Raw genomic sequence first — 18,456 nt, forward strand, 5'->3', positions numbered from 1 at the left:
ACCACAGCCGCGTATTCAGCCGTGTATTCAGCCGCGTATTCATCAAGTACGGAGGCCAATAAACAACATTATTGATGTGATAAATTTTATATATTTAATGCGGATTTCATCGAGGAGTGTACCGAAAATGAAGGACGTCAGTTTTATGTTTGATGGTCAGTTATTGAGGACTAGAGGCTTCCTATCAATTATTTTGGTTTCATATCTAGGGCAGCTATGAATAACGTGATACTCGTCCTGATAAAAATCGTACTTTAATAGCATTTTGCGGTTGTACAACATTAAACTTTAACTTAAACTTCGAGACAAAGTGTACCAAACAGTGAAGGAGAAAATCGCCGATGTCATCTTAAAGAGTGGTGTCCCGCCTACACTTTATTTTGGTTTCGGGTGTATGGGATGTGTCTGTCACGTGACAGTGGCATAACTTAATGGGCTTTCACCGCCAAATTTACTTTTTTTTAATATATTTAATGCGGATTTCAGGAAAAAGTGTACCGAAAATGCAAAATGTCCGAATTATGTTTGATGGTCAGTTATTGAGGACTAGAGGCTTCCTATAAATTATTTTGGTTTCAGATCTAGGGCAGCTATGAATCACGTGATACTCGTCCTGAGGAAAATCGTCCTTTAATAGCATTTTGCGGTAACGTTGTACAACATTAAACTTAAGTTAAACTTCGAGACAAAGTGTACCAAACAGTGAAGAAGAAAAAGTCAAATCGCCGATGTCATCTTAAAGAGTGGTGTCCCGCCTACACTTTATTTTGGTTTCAGGTGTATGGGATGTGTCTGTCACGTGACAGTGGCATAGCATATTGGGCTTTCACCGCCAAATTTTCTTTTTTTATTATTTAATGCGGATTTCAGGAAAAAGTGTACCGAAAATGCAACATGTCCGAATTATGTTTGATGGTCAGTTATTGAGGACTAGAGGCTTCCTATGAATTATTTTGGTTTCAGATCTAGGGCAGCTATGAATCACGTGATACTCGTCCTGAGGAAAATCGTTTTTTTAATAGCATTTTGCGGTAACGTTGTACAACATTAAATTTAAACTTCGAGACAAAGTGTACCAAACAGTGAAGAAGAAAAAGTCAAATCGCCGATGTCATCTGAAAGAGTGGTATCCCGCCTACACTTTATTTTGGTTTCAGGTGTATGGGATGTGTCTGTCACGTGACAGTGGCATAACATAATGGGCTTTCACCGCCAAATTTACTTTTTTTTATATTTAATGCGGATTTCAGGAAAAAGTGTACCGAAAATGCAACATGTCCGAATTATGTTTGATGGTCAGTTATTGAGGACTAGAGGCTTCCTATAAATTATTTTGGTTTCAGATCTAGGGTAGCTATGAATCACGTGATACTCGTCCTGAGGAAAATCGTACTTTAATAGCATTTTGCGGTTGTACAACATTAAACTTAAACTTCGAGACAAAGTGTACCAAACAGTGAAGAAGAAAAAGTCAAATCGCCGATGTCATCTGAAAGAGTGGTATCCCGCCTACACTTTATTTTGGTTTCAGGTGTATGGGATGTGTCTGTCACGTGACAGTGGCATAACTTAATGGGCTTTCATCGCCAAATTTACTTTTTTTATATATTTAATGCGGATTTCAGGAGAAAGTGTACCGAAAATGCAACATGTCCGAATTATGTTTGATGGTCAGTTATTGAGGACTAGAGGCTTCCTATAAATTATTTTGGTTTCAGATCTAGGGCAGCTATGAATCACGTGATACTCGTCCTGAGAAAAGTCGTACTAAACTAGCATTTTGCGGTAACGTTGTACATTTAACTTAAGTTAAACTTCGAGACAAAGTGTACCAAACAGTGAAGGAGAAAAAGTCAAATCGCCGATGTTATCTTAAAGAGTGGTGTCCCGCCTACACTCTATTTTGGTTTCAGGTGTGTGGGGTGTATCTGTCACGTGACAATGTCATAACATAATAGGCTTTCACCGCAAAATTTACTTTAAAAATAAATTAATTTATTTATATATTTAATACGGATTTCAGGAAAAAGTGTACCGAAAATGCAACATGTTCAAATTATGTTTGATGGTCAGTTATTGAGGACTAGAGGCTTCCTATGAATTATATTGGTTTCAGATCTAGGGCAGCTATGAATCACGTGATACTCGTCCTGAGAAAAATCGGACTAAAATAGCATTTTGCGGTTGTACAACATTACACTTTAACTTCGAGACAAAGTGTACCAAACAGTGAAGGAGAAAAAGTCAAATCGCCGATGACATCTTATAGAGTGGTGGCCCACCTACACTCTATTTTGGTTTCAGGTGTGTGGGATGTATCTGTCACGTGACAATGGCATAACAAAAATGGGCTTTCACCGCCAAATTTACTTTATTTTATGTTTAATGCGGATCTCAGGAAAAAGTGTACCGATAATGCAACATGTCCGGATTATGTTTGATGGCCAGTTATTGAGGACTAGAGGCTTCCTATAAATTATTTTGGTTTCAGATCTAGGGCAGCTATAATTCACGTGATACTCGTCCTGAGAAAAGTCGTACTAAAATAGCATTTGGCGGTAACGTTGTACATTTAACTTTAAGTTAAACTTCGAGACAAAGTGTACCAAACAGTGTAGGAGTAAAAGTCAAATCGCCGATGACATCTGATAGAGTGGTGTCCCGCCTACACTCTATTTTGGTTTCAGGTGTGTGGGGTGTATCTGTCACGTGACAATGGCATAACAAAATGCGCCTTTACCGCCAAATTAACTTTATTTTATAAATTTAATGCGAATTTCAGGAAAATGTGTACCGAAAATGCAACATGTCCAGATTATGTTTGATGGTCAGTTTATATTGAGGACTAGAGGCTTCCTATGAATTATTTTGGTTTCAGATCTAGGGCAGCTATGAGTCACGTGATACTCGTCCTGGGAAAATTCGTACTAAAAAATAGCAGTTTGCGGTTAAATATTATTATGCCCAACTTTGAGACAAAGTGTACCAAATAGTACCTGGCTCATTTTGTCAAGGTTACCGCGGATTCGGCCTGATTTTAGCCGCGTATTCAACCGCGTATTCAGCCGCGCATTCACCAAAGTAAAAAAATCTATAATATATGCTGCAAAAGGTGATCTATATGCTGATAGATAATTTATTTTATTCAACGAATTTTTCAAAATAAACGACAAAATATCAATATTTTTCTACGCTGTATCACAGTTCACAATATAAGCAACCATGTCGTCAACGAGTTTTGAAAATTTGATGCAATAATTACTTAGAAATTAACTGCTTAATGGGAATCATCACATTTAACGTAATTTTCGAACGCTTTTAGAGATGTTGAAAAGTAAATGCATCATTTAAAACAAAGTGTACCTCACATGTTGTCGAAAACTCATAATTTTATTGCATAATCTACGAGATTATGTGACTGGGCACGCTTAATTTTGGTATTGGCTTCAGCCGAGCACTAATTAGTGCCTAATTAGCCCCTTAAAGTGACCCCATTTTCCAGGCACTATGAGAATGCATTCTTTTCAACTGCGTATATCACTGCTTCTTTAAAACAAAGTGTGCCTCACAAATTGTCAAAAACTCATAATTGTATTGCTTAATCTACGAGATCATGTGACTGGGCACACTTAATTTTGGTATCGGCTCGGGCCGAAAACTAATTAGTGCCTAATTAGCCCGTTAAAGCGACGCTTTTTTACTGCACTATTGTAATGCGTTCGTTTCTGCTGCGTATATCACTGCTTATTTAAAACAAAGTGTACCTTACATGTTGCCAAAAACACGCAGTTTTATTTCATAATCTACGAGATCATATCGCTGGGTACACTTTATTTTGGTATTGGCTTCATCCAAGCACTAATTAATGCCTAATTAGCCCCTTAAATTGACCCAATTTTCAAGGCACTATCAGCATTCATTTCAACTGCATACATCACTGGTCCTTTAAAACAAAGTGTACCTCACATGTTGTCAAAAACTCATAATTTTATTGCATAATCTACGAGATAATATCACTGGGCAAACTCAATTTTGGTATTGACTTCAATCAGCCAAACACTAATTAGTGCCTAATTGGCCCCTTAAAGTGACCCCATTTTCCCAGCACTATCAGATTGCATTCTTTTCAACTGCGTATATCACTGCTCCTTTAAAACAAAGTGTACCTCACATGTTGTCAAAAACTCATCATTTTTTTTGCATAGTCTACGAGGTCATGTGACCGGGCACACCTAATTTTGGTATTGGCTTCATCCAAGCACTCATTGGTGCCTAATTGGCCTCTTAAATTGACCCCATTTTACCGGCACAAAATGCATTCTTTTCAACTGCGCGTATATCACTGCTCCTTAAAACAAAGTGTACTTCACATTTTGTGAAAAACTCATAATTTTATTGCATAATCTACGGGATCATGTCACCGGGCACACTTAATTTTGGTATTGGCTTCATCCTTGGACTAATTAGTGCATAATTAGCCCCTTAAAGTGACCCCATTTTCGCGGCACTTTCAGAATGCATTCTTTTCAACTGCGTATATCACTGCTCCTTTAAAACAAAGTGTACCTCACATGTTGTCAAAAACTCATAATTTTATTGCATAATCTACGAGATCATATCACCGGGCACACTTAATTTGTATTGGCTTTATCCAAGCACTAATGATTGCTTAATTGGTCCTTTAAAGTGGCCCAATTTCCCCGGCACTATCAGCATGCATTCTTTTCAACTGCGTACATCACTGCTCCTTTAAAACAAAGTGTACTTCACATGTTGTGAAAAACTCATAATTTTATTGCATAATCTACGAGATCATGTGACTGGGCACGCTTAATTTTGTTTAAAAGGAGCAGTGATGTATGCAGTTGAAAAGAATGCATGATGATAGTGCTGGGAAAATAGGGTCACTTTAATAAGGGGCCAATTAGTCACTAATTAGTCCTTGAATGAAGCCAATACCAAAATTAAGTGTGCCTGGTCACATGATCTCGTAGATTATGCAATAAAAAGATGAGTTTTTGACAACATGTGAGGTACACTTTTTTTTAAAGGAGCAGTGATATACGCAGTTGAAAAAATGCTTCTGATAGTGCCGGGAAAATTGGGTCACTTTAAGGGGCCAATTAGGCACTAATTAGTGTTCGGCTGAAGCCAATACCAAAATTGAGTGTGCCCAGTGATATGATCTCGTAGATTATGCAATAAAATTATGAGTTTTTGACAACATGTGAGGTACACTTTGTTTTAAAGGAGCAGTGATGTATGCAGTTGAAAAGAATGCATGCTGATATTGCCGGGAAAATTGGGTCACTTTAAGGGGCCAATTAGGCAGCACTAATTAGTCCTTGGATGAAGCCAATACCAAAATTAAGTGTGTCCAGTGATATGATCTCGTAGATTATGAAATAAAACTGCAAGTTTTTGGCAACATAATATGAGGTACACTTTGTTTTAAAGAAGCAGTGATATACGCAGTTGAAAAGAATGCATTCTCATAGTGCCTGGAAAATGGGGTCACTTTAAGAGGCTAATTAGGCACTAATTAGTGCTCGGCTGAAGCCAATACCAAAATTAAGCGTGCCCAGTCACATGATCTCGTAGATTATGCAATAAAATTATGAGTTTTTGACAACATGTGAGGTACACTTTGTTTTAAATGATGCATTTATTTTTCAACATCTCTAAAAGCGTTCGAAAATTACGTTAAATGTGATGATTCGCATTAGGGAGTTAATTTCTAAGTAATTATTGCATCAAATTTTCAAAACTCGTTGACGACATGGTTGCTTATATTGTGAACTCTGATACACCATAGAAAAAAATTGATATTTGTCGTTTATTTTGAAAACTTCGTTGAATAACATAAATTATCTATCTGGAAAACAGATCACCTTTTGCAGCATGTATAACATTTATAGGACGCCTCTATGATCTAGTCCTCAATAACTGAACATCAAACATATTAATTCGGACATGTTGCATTTTCGGTACACTTTTTCCTGAAATCCGCATTAAATATATCAAATAATTGTAAATTTGGCGGTGAAAGCCCATTTTGTTATGCCATTGTCACGTGACAGATACACCCCACACACCTGAAACCAAAATAGAGTGTAGGCGGGACACCACTCTTTAAGATGACATCGCCGATTCGACTTTTTCTCCTACACTGTTTGGTACACTTTGTCTCAAAGTTTATTAAGTTTAATGTTGTACAACCGCAAAATGCTATTTTAGTACGATTTTTCTCAGGACGAGTATCACGTGATTCATAGCTGCCCTAGATCTGAAACCAAAATAAATCATAGGAAGCCTCTAGTCCTCAATAACTGACTATCAAACATAATCTGGACATGTTGCATTTTCGGTACACTTTTTCCTGAAATCCGCATTAAATATAATAAAATAATAAAAGTTAATTTGGCGGTAAAGGCGCATTTTGTTATGTCATTGTCACGTGACAAATACACCCCACACACCTGAAACCAAAATAGAGTGTAGGCGGGACACCACTCTATAAGATGTCATCGGCGATTTGACTTTTACTCCTACACTGTTTGGTACACTTTGTCTCGAAGTTCACTTTTAAGTTAAATGTACAACGTTATCGCAAAATGCTAGTTTAGTACGACTTTACTCAGGACGAGTATCACGTGATTCATAGCTGCCCTATATCTGAAACCAAAATAATTTATAGGAAGCCTCTAGTCCTCAATAACTGACCATCAACTTAATTTGAACATGTTGCATTTTCGGTACACTTTTTCCTTAAATCCGCTTTAAATATATAAATAAAGTAAATGTGGCGGTGAAAGCGCATTATGTTATGTCATTGTCACGTGACAAATACACCCCACACACCTGAAACCAAAATAGAGTGTAGGCGGGACACCACTCTATCAGATGTCATCGGCGATTTGACTTTTACTCCTACACTGTTTGGTACACTTTTTCTCGAAGTTCAACTTTAAGTTAAATGTACAACGTTATCGCAAAATGCTAGTTTAGTACGACTTTTCTCAGGACGAGTATCACGTGATTCATAGCTGCCCTATATCTGAAACCAAAATAATTTATAGGAAGCCTCTAGTCCTCAATAACTGACCATCAAACATAATTCGGACATGTTGCATTTTCGGTACACTTTTTCCTGAAATCCGCATTAAATATATAAATAAAAGTAAATTTGGGGGTGAAAGCCCATTATGTTATGTCATTGTCACGTGACAGATACACCCCACACACCTGAAACCAAAATAGAGTGTAGGCGGGACACCACTCTTTAAGATGACATCGGCGATTTGACTTTTACTCCTACACTGTGTGGTACACTTTGTCTCGAAGTATGACTTAAGTTAAATGTACAACGTTACCGCAAAATGCTATTTTAGTACGACTTTTCTCAGGACGAGGCACGTGATTCATAGCTGCCCTAGATCTGAAACCAAAATAATTCATAGGAAGCCTCTAGTCCTCAATAACTGACCATCAAACATAATTCGGACATGTTGTATTTTCGTTACACTTTTTCCTGAAATCCGCATTAAACATATAAAATAAAGTAAATTTTCCGGTGAAAGCCCATTTTGTTATGCCATTGTCACGTGACAGATACACCCCACACACCTGAAACCAAAATAGAGTGTAGGCGGGACACCACTTTTTAGGATGTCATCGGCGATTTGACTTTTTCTCCTTCACTGTTTGGTACACTTTGTCTCGAAGTTTAACTTAAGTGTAATGTTGTACAACCGCAAAATGCTATTTTAGTACCATTTTTCTCAGGACGAGTATCACGTGATTCATAGCTGCCCTAGATCTGAAACCAAAATAAAAATCATAGGAAGCCTCTAGTCCTCATACAATAACTGACCATCAAACATAATTCGGACATGTTGCATTTTCGGTACACTTTTTCCTGAAATCCGCATTAAACATTTAAAGTAAATTTGGCGGTGAAAGCCCAATATGTTATGCCACTGTCACGTGACAGACACATCCCATACACCTGAAACCAAAATAGAGTGTAGGCGGGACACCACTCTTTAAGATGACATCGGCGGTTTGACTTTTTTTCCTTCACTGTTTGGTACACTTTGTCTCGAAGTAGTTTAATGTTGTTCAACCGCAAAATGCTATTTTAGTACGATTTTTCTCAGGACGAGTATCACGTGATTCATAGGTGCCCTAGATCTGAAACCAAAATAATTTATAGGAAGCCTCTAGTCCTCAATAACTGACCATCAAACATAATTCGGACATGTTGCATTTTCGGTACACTTTTTCCTGAAATCCGCATTAAATATATAAATAAAAGTAAATTTGGGGGTGAAAGCCCATTATGTTATGTCATTGTCACGTGACAGATACACCCCACACACCTGAAACCAAAATAGAGTGTAGGCGGGACACCACTCTTTAAGATGACATCGGCGATTTGACTTTTACTCCTACACTGTGTGGTACACTTTGTCTCGAAGTATAACTTAAGTTAAATGTACAACGTTACCGCAAAATGCTATTTTAGTACGACTTTTCTCAGGACGAGGCACGTGATTCATAGCTGCCCTAGATCTGAAACCAAAATAATTCATAGGAAGCCTCTAGTCCTCAATAACTGACCATCAAACATAATTCGGACATGTTGTATTTTCGTTACACTTTTTCCTGAGATCCGCATTAAACATATAAAATAAAGTAAATTTTCCGGTGAAAGCCCATTTTGTTATGCCATTGTCACGTGACAGATACACCCCACACACCTGAAACCAAAATAGAGTGTAGGCGGGACACCACTTTTTAAGATGTCATCGGCGATTTGACTTTTTCTCCTTCACTGTTTGGTACACTTTGTCTCGAAGTTTAACTTAAGTGTAATGTTGTACAACCGCAAAATGCTATTTTAGTACCATTTTTCTCAGGACGAGTATCACGTGATTCATAGCTGCCCTAGATCTGAAACCAAAATAAAAATCATAGGAAGCCTCTAGTCCTCAATAACTGACCATCAAACATAATTCGGACATGTTGCATTTTCGGTACACTTTTTCCTGAAATCCGCATTAAACATTTAAAGTAAATTTGGCGGTGAAAGCCCAATATGTTATGCCACTGTCACGTGACAGACACATCCCATACACCTGAAACCAAAATAAAGTGTAGGCGGGACACCACTCTTTAAGATGACATCGGCGGTTTGACTTTTTTTCCTTCACTGTTTGGTACACTTTGTCTCGAAGTAGTTTAATGTTGTTCAACCGCAAAATGCTATTTTAGTACGATTTTTCTCAGGACGAGTATCACGTGATTCATAGTTGCCCTAGATCTGAAACCAAAATAATTTATAGGAAGCCACGAGACCTAAATAACTGACCATCAAACATAATACTGACATCTTTCATTTTCGGTACACTCCTCGATGAAATCCGCATTAAATTAAAAAATTATCACATCAGTAATGTTGTTTATTGGCCTCCGTACTTGATGAATACGCGGCTGAATACACGGCTGAATACGCGGCTGTGGTATCTGGCCGAATACGCGGCCAGGTTCACTCAGGTACATACATAAGGATTTTATGGGATGACAAGTCAAGTACTCAGTCTTGCTTGTGCATGAAATCAATTTAGAAGAGCAAAGGGTGCCATACTTTATTTCTGCTTGTCCTCTATCATCTATGGCGTGTGAAACGTTGCAATATTCAATGTTTTACAATATATATGTTAGATGTTCAATATGTGTGTTATCTTTTACATTAATGTGCGATGTTCAATATAAGTGTGCGATGATTTTTATGATATGTGCGATGTTTAATATATGTGTGCGATGTTTTACAATATACGTGTGCGATGTTTTACATTTATGTGCGATTTTCAATATGTGCGAGGTTTAACGATATATATGTGCGATGTTTTCAATATATGTTCGACGTTTTACATTTTTGTGCGATGTTTTTCGATACAATTGTGTGCGATGTTTCACAACATATTTGCGATATTCTCAAGTATGAGAGACATGTTTTACAAATATATGTTTGATATTTCGATTTTCGAGCAATACATATTTGATGTCTCATCGGTATCTATTCGATCTCTTGATGTTTCACTTTACATTTGATGTTTCATTAAGAGTCACAGTCTGGTTAGTAGACCGCGAAAGTCTGACTATTTTGCCTAAAGTCAGTGTATGAGACGCCAGGGGATCGCGTAAGTGATTAGAGCCAGACCTAAGCAGTAAAAAACGGAATTGTGGGTAAGCGTGCGCTATGCATTCATCATTGTTTGGGCACTACCCCCAGCAGCTGTGCTTGTACTATTATATAGTGCTATGTACATTATCCAAGCTACTACGTATATGTTATGTATGCATTGAGGAGTGCATGACACATGGAAGCTCCAAGGCCAAGTGTCCACCTGTCCCATTTAATGATCCAGTTACATGATAATTTGTTTACATAAGCTGATAGGCGACCAACAGAGTTACGTAATTCATTGGCTTATGTGGCACACGATGGAAGTTCACGGTGTGACATTTTGGCCGAAGATATTTTCTTTTTAAAACTTGACTATTAATATTCAGTGCAAGTAGTGAAGTACCAATTTAGACTTATTCTCAAGTTGCACTCTTTTTTATAGTACAAAATGTCGAATCCGATGAGCGTTGTAAAGTCGAGTCGGGGAGCGGCGCCGAGAGGGATTTAGACCATGATATAATACGGCCGATACCGACTACAACCACACAAAAAAGTTAAAAAGTCTGAAAAATTTTACCACTAATATGATTGCTCAGGCTTACATCCTAGAGCAAGGGGCTCTGTGCTTATCGGCGAAATGGGTGCGTTTTGGGCGAGCACTGTGTTCGGGTACAAACCCCGGTCCGTTTGCTATTTTTGCAATATTTTGCCATCCAAACCAATAGCTGAACCCGATATCGGCCGCGCAATGGCGTAGCCAGAAATTGTTGGGGGGGGGGGGCGCTGGGGGGCTGGAACATTTCATGGGGGCGTCATGTAGATCAATGATAATTTTTTTAGAAACTCAAAATCTCAGTGGGGGCACTGGGGGGCGACTGGGAGGGCTGTCGCCCCCCCCCCCCCCCCGTGGCTACGTCACTGCGGCCGCGGCTGCTTCATCGGACCTCAACGGTGTGCGGGGCGCAACGAACGGCACGTGCACTCCCATCCGCGGACCGCGCCTGCCAGCACCGGCCGGACACTCTCGATCTCCGGGCCCTCGGCCTCAGAACGTGGCCCTTCCCGACCCGATTGCACTGTGGATTTGAGGGAATTGCAAAAGGTCAGATCTCCGTTTTTAAATTAAATTAATTGGGCTGGGCTTGCCAGTGTGTCGATTTTCTCGGGGCAGAATTCTATTTCATTAATTCCCCCTTTCGTAAGATGATTTAACAAACAAAAAAAACCCCCAAATTTGTCTCATGGAGCAAATTCATTTCAAAGCATGGAAATCCGTAATTCTGATGAACCATGTATGTTTATAATGTTTTGCCTGGAAACCTCAATGTGAAATTAGTTGGGCTGGCGCGCAGCGCCAAAATCGCTCCACGTCTGTGGAAAAATGAGGAGGGTGTCTTCCGCCGGGTCGGACACTTTTCGTCCTAATTTTCCGGTACAGACCGGCGATCCGTTTCGTCGATTTTTCGTGACTGCATTTTGCACAGGAATTTGCCGTCGTGTGCGCTTTCACGTTGACTGCGAGTCTAGACTGTGCGAGGTTAGCGGCTTCAACGTAGGGGTTCCGTTTACGTGTTCTACTTGGCCGTTCTGCAAAAGTGTTCACCAAACGGTTGTATGGGGTGACCTTGGCAAAATATTTTTTGTCCATGGTGCGTGGCCACCAAGTGTCCCTATTCTTTCATATGCTTTGCTTGCCGCCCCTGCGCTGAGTACACATTAGTATGCCTTGCGCGGTCTGACCAATCGAAAGTCTACACTGCGTAGTACCAAAGATACTATGCGTAATTTAACCGTCGATGGCAACGCGCACTGCAGCCTACTCCACACCCTGGAAACGAGGTTGGGTCTACGGTGCTCGCTATTTGAAGAGCAAGCATGTGACGTGATATAGTGATAGAGTGCTCTGTTGTGGCCGAAACAGCGGTGTGCGTCCACCAAGGCTGAGCGTTGTGAGTTCGCTGCCCGCCACTCATAATTCAGTGTCACACTATAATTTCGGGGCCTGCTTGGGATCAACGAAGGATCCATGCATTGTCACAAAAAACATCGACGAAAAAGTGTCCGACCCCGCGGAAGACACCCTTCACATTTTTCCACGGACGTGGAGCCATTTTGGCGTCGCCGGAGACCGCGGTCTCAGATCCTTTCAGGAGCAAACATTTCTCGGAGGCCGAGTAAAACTTGCTCTTCAAGATGGTTGAATTAACTTGAATAAAAGTTGAATCGACTTGTTCCTCGCAGACGGTCTCGCAAATTGTAAAAAGTTCAAGTTTACGTTTGTTGAAGAGTCCAACACTGAAACTTAATTATGACCTTCCTCCAGCGGATTCAGACCGTTTGTAATTTTTATGGTAACACTAAAAAATTTCGTTTCAAATGACACCTTCACGTTTTTTTTTATTGCATAATGATTTATTGTCAAAACTGTACAATCAGCCTTCGCCTGTGTACTACAGTAACCTTTTCACTGCGTTTTCCAAATGCGACTGCCTCACAAAATGCCAATTTAACAGACCAACGGGAACATTTACAGACAGTTGCCATGGTACATAATTATCACGTGCGTAAATCGACAGGGGACAGGGCCCCCCCCCCACATTTTAAAGCGGGGGACATTGTTTGGTCCTCCCCACTTTTTCTTCCCCGAATACAAATTGTAGCCTACAATAATTATTCTATTGCTCAGAATACATGTAGCTGATTCATTACTCAAAACTCAAAACTTTAAAAGATGATCTTTTGCTCAAATTGGTTTTAGTGGTCAGAAATTGCCTCAGATCACACCACAGAAATTGATTTTCTATGACTGCATGTCTCCCCAACTATATCCCCCATTTACATTTAACTCCCCACAATTTCATCCCCAACACTAAGCCCTACCCGATAAATCAGCTTGTCACATATAAATGTAAAAGATAACACACAAATGTTGAACATCGAACATATATATTGTAAAACATTGAATTTTGCAACGTTTGGCACGCCATAGACCTCGTGGGTGCAGCGGTGCATTTGATGCGTAAAACACAGCTGTGTAAATAGTGTAATATGTAAATTTCGTGGAAATTGCTGGAATTTATCGCCGGTATGTCCTTATCGATCATGATCCGTCACCATTTTGTTTGGCCGAAGGCAATTATCTGATGTATTGTAACTAGTGTAAGCAAATAATGCACCTTTCTCCATTGGCATTGAGTCTTTGGGATCTTTGGAAAATCCAGGTAAGTTACGACGACTACGAGCACAAAATCTTGAAGATTTAAGGGCCTAGACAATAAAATTAATTATGCCAATTTATTTGTGGTGTTTTTCGGGTAATCCTTACTTTTAGTTTTAGGACACCTCTATTTTGTACGACTACGAGTTCTGTCATGTCTGTCAGTCTGTCCAAAACTGACTTTCGCAGATGACTGTCCAACAGTACCAAAGTGACTTTTGCAGGCTACAGCAGTCTTTTTACTTCAGATAAACTCATGTTGGTTGTAATTTTGAAAGCACTTTCAACATGTTCATATAGAAATATAGAATGTCACTTTTGAGTAGTCAGCTGTTTTAGTGAGTCTTTTAACCTTAGGCGAAGTAAATAAAAACCCTAACTTTCTCGTCCCCGCCCGCTTCCTTTTTGGAGGCCCGCCTGGATTTTTATATTATTTTTTATTTTTGAAAAATGTAGCCAAAAAACACAGAAAAAGTCCACAAATTCATCGGAAAACAATACCAATACAACTCTAAATGACACTGTGGGAAAAATTCCATACTGGGCCATGACTTTACCTGCCGCTAAACACATCAGTGTTCACCTCACCTTGTGCATTCACCCAAGAGGAATCCAGGAAGCTGTGTTAATGCGAAAAAAAATTAGGCAAAACGTGTTTTTAGAGCCCATTTTGGATGTGTTGTGCCCATTCTTGAAAATCACGCATTCTCGAGAATGGGCATGCACATTCTTGAGAATGTGCAACTGGATCCTTGCTCAATCTTGGCAAAAAAATACCGGGAAAATATAGGAGACATAATAATACTAGTGCAAAGAATTCTGATTTTTGGGATAATAAAAGGGGGGGGGGGGGGGGGGGGGGGGACGTAAGAATGAAGAATGTGAAGAATGAGAATGAATACTGCTACATCCCATAGTGCTAATGCTATTTCCCATTTAAATTGCCACCAATTTATTTTTCACATCCCACCATAACGTCGCAGAGCTGGATTCTATCTAGTCAAAAGAGCAATTTTGGCAGCTTTCTGGACATCGTTTTTTTTCGCATAATTATGATACATGCAGGGACTTGTAACTTGTCTAGCCTAAACAAAGCACTTCCCAGACTAGTTCCCAGTCCTCCGTTATTACAAAACTTCCCATAGTGGGCAGAAAAAAGCAATAATAACAGGTTTAATTTGATTCAAATTATCGTAGTTATACGAGTACAGAAGCATAGCACATTTTCTTTCCTCTTTATATGAATTGTTTACCCTTTAACCGCTATACAATTCATTTAACATAATTATGTCGTGCAATGTTTGTTAAGATTGGGCAAAATTCATAAATTGTGCACGTGATATTCCCACCCAATCTTAAGAATGAGCGCTCATTCTTAAGAACGCGTGCTCGTTCTTAAGAATGGGCGCTCATTCTTAAGAATGCGCGCCCATTCTCGAGAATGTGCATGCCCATTCTCGAGAATGCGTGATTTTCAAGAATGGGCACAACAGATGCACACGTCATGCGGAACTAAGTTGAACTTAGCAGCTGGTCAAAACTGATTGAAGTGTGGCTGACAGACAGCGGTACGCATGACGCATGACATCGACAACCATGACGTCGCATGAGCCGGCCAATGATAGTGCAATACGTCATTATGAATATTTAAATATTCATAATATTCATAATATTCATAATTTTTCCGACTGTAAATATGTTCAGTTCTCTTGTCCAACTTGTCTTTTATTTTAAAAGTCTCTTTGAACAGTTGTCACAACCAACGGTTGCAGGAAATGTTAAAATGGCGGCCATCTTGAAAAAAATTAAAAATTAAAAAATAAAAGGCCCCGCTTTCTCCCTTTTTTAAAAAACCCCGGACAAGAAACTTTTTTTTTTTACTTCGCCTTATATAGGAAAGGGATCCTCGTGTCCTAAAGGTAAGGATTACCGTTTTTCGGTTGGCAGTGTATATTTTGCCAGAGACGGCAAACCTTTAGGGTGCAGTGATCTAGGCCTAATTTAAGTGAGAATTTCTAAGCTAGCCGATTAGCATAAAAAGCGACTAAACAGTTTCTTTTGAAAACGGAGACTTTTGGCTTTAAAAACGGTGGAATTGTGTACCGGTAAATGTAGCCAACGATAAACTCCCTGGTTTTTGGGCTTCCATCTGAGGGCAGGCTTGATAAAATTACGGTTGAAAAATGGGTCCTATTTGCCTGAGAAAGTGGAAGGATGCCACTTGTAAAACGGCTACATGCAGTTTTCGGGAGGTGATTTTGTTTTGTGTGAATTTTTCAAAAATGTTATCGGCTAATCCTACCCAAAATTGAAAATTTGGCCCTGAACTTTGTTGATTTTACACTGTTTTCAATGGGGCTTGAATTGGTTCAGTGCAGCAGGGAGATGGGCAGGTACTATTCCAAAACCCCAATATCTCCCTCTGTCTCGGCCTCAGACCAAAACCCCCAATATCTCTCCCCTCTCTCTGTCTCTGAGTTGTTATATTATAAGGGGCGGGTACGGTGCCAAAACCCCAATATCTCTCTGTCTTAAAGATGATAAACATTTTGGTTTTATTTAAAAAAAAATTAAATAATTATTTTTTTATCTAGTCCATATTTGAAGAGATAATATCTCTATATATTAAATGAAGACCAACTCAAAACCATCACCTAAAGGGTATTCGTGGTGGGTCAAGGCTGCATTGAAGAGTTACATTGATCAAAATAATATAGTGATCGATGAACGAGAAAATTATACTCGTCGAGACTATATTCAGGCTATAAGGGCTGAAGAGAGTAAATATAAAAACTTGAGTAAAAAGACACTAGATGAACTCAAACTAATTGTAGACGAACAAAATCTAGAATACGTACCGACGGGTTATAAAGGTCGTTTTTTAAAAAAGGATCTTATCTCAGCAATCAAGAGATTTAAATCTCCCGAAGATTTTTAAGAGGCTGACTTCAGAGGTACCAGAAGGTTTAGTAATAACTTTCGAAACTGGGAACTGATTCCAGTTTAATAATGACGTTGAACTGTTTTTTCACACTCACGCGCGGCAGATCGAAAGCAAAGTCGTATCAGAACTGAGAGAACTCACTAATATGAAGCTTCAAATTGCGATAATAGTGAGGTACGTTAAAAATGTACCTGATGGAGAACGGGTGACTGCTGAATTTACCTTTATCAGTAACAATGTGGTTATTTTGAGGGAGAGTCAGGTAAAGCAAATTCTTAAAGAAGCGATCGATCAAGTAAAAGAAAAACACGCGAGTCATACAAATCCAGGATCAGGTTGGGTAGTCGATAAAATACTCGCGTTTTACATTAACGTAAACCGTTATGCTCAAGCAGGAGGAAGTTCTTACATAGAGCTACCTGACTACCGGTATCTCAAAAATAAAAAGGCGATTATCAACATACAAAACAAAGACAACGAATGTTTGAGATGGTGTTTGAGAGCCGCTCTTCGGACAAAGTAAAAAAGCGAATCAAAAACAACCCAAGATATCAGGTCCACGAAGAGAGAACTACGATATACAACACGAACGATGGATTGAAATTCGAAAATATAGACTTTCCCACACCAGTGGATCAAATGTCTAGGGTAGAAAGACAAAATAATCTATCGATAAACGTTTTTGGTTATACTGAACAAGAGAACATGTATTGGCATTATCTAAAAACACAGATCTCACCGTTGAGGCTATCGATCTGTTGTTATTTTCCAACGGTGATAAGAGTCACTACTGTTGGATAAAACAATTTTCTAGATTATTTTATACCGTAACGGCAGTTCAACATAAGGAATATTTCCGTCGAAGATGTCTGTCACACTACAGAATGCAAGAAAAACTATGGATGGACACAAACAAGATTGTGAGGGAATAGACAAGCCTCCGTCTAAAATCGTTTTTCCTGAGAACAACGTATTAAAATTTAAAAACCACAGATTTGTACAGGAAGCACCATTTGTCATTTACGCAGACTTTGAATCGGTACTAGAAAAAACTCTGCACGATATAAAGGAAAAAACGCAAAAGACAAACATTCACAAAGCAAACGGTTATTCATTGGTAGTCGTTAGATGGGGAAAATATGTATCGAGAAACTTACAGGGGCAAAGACGCCACAACTAAGTTTGTAAAGAAGATGTTACAATTACAACGCGATATTAATTGCATATTTGACGATCCCATACTGTACCCATGGAATTTACTGAGCGAGATAAAAAAATCATGAAAAAACAAACGCGTGTTGGATTTGCGAAGAACCAATTTATCTCAATTACTCGAGCAACTGTCAGTGCCAGAAACCCAAAGAACCACGACAAAACAAATAAAAGAATATCAGTACGAAAATAGTAAGGGATTTATCGAGTCTAAATGTCTCGACTGCAAAAAGAAGATTAACAAATTTAGAAAGGAGAGAGATCACTGCCACGTCACTGGTAAATATAGAGGTACCGCACATGCCTACTGTAACACCAAGCTAAGGGTTAAACCTGGTTGTACTCCGATACCGGTCATATTACACAATTTACAAAATTACGATGCGCATTTGATCATGCAAGGCATTTCTGTTTGCAAAGGCAAAATAAATTGTATCCATAGAAATTCAGAAAAGTATATTTCGTTTTTAATCGGAAATCTACGATTTATAGACTCGTTTAATTTTATGGCGTCATCGCTTGACAACTTAGTTAAAGCTTGTCCAAAAGAGTCCTTTACTTTACTGAGAGAACATTTTAAAAATTCAGAGAGTTTAGACCTTTTACTACGAAAAGGAGTTTATCCTTACGAATATATGGACTCGTTTGATAAATTTGAAGAGACCAATCTACCACCAATCGAAAAGTTTTACAGCAGTCTAAAAGACGAAGGGATATGGCGTGAAGACTATGACAGAGCTCGACGAGAAAGAGTTCAAGGTCAAAAAACTTGGGCGAATATCACGACTTGTAAGTGACTACCGACACATTATTACTAGCCGGCGTGTTTGAGAATTTTAGACGTGTGTGTAAAAAGAATTATAAGTTAGATCCGGCTAATTATTTTACCGC

At 39.0% G+C, this 18,456-nt stretch overlaps 1 protein-coding gene across 3 annotated transcripts in view; it reads left to right on the forward strand.

Annotated features, from left to right (window-relative positions):
- Positions 1–13,252: 13,252 nt before the first annotated feature.
- The window catches only part of LOC119738161, a 44,463-nt gene continuing 39,259 nt past the window's right edge, over positions 13,253–18,456 (forward strand). For all 3 annotated transcript variants that reach the window (XM_038212905.1, XM_038212908.1, XM_038212907.1), the window contains exon 1: positions 13,253–13,413. The gene's annotated coding sequence lies outside the window, so the exon portion shown is untranslated. The remainder of the gene's footprint in view (positions 13,414–18,456) is intronic.

The sequence above is a fragment of the Patiria miniata genome, unplaced genomic scaffold (assembly GCF_015706575.1).
Source record: "Patiria miniata isolate m_02_andy unplaced genomic scaffold, ASM1570657v1 HiC_scaffold_3, whole genome shotgun sequence".
Lineage (NCBI taxonomy): Eukaryota > Metazoa > Echinodermata > Asteroidea > Valvatida > Asterinidae > Patiria > Patiria miniata.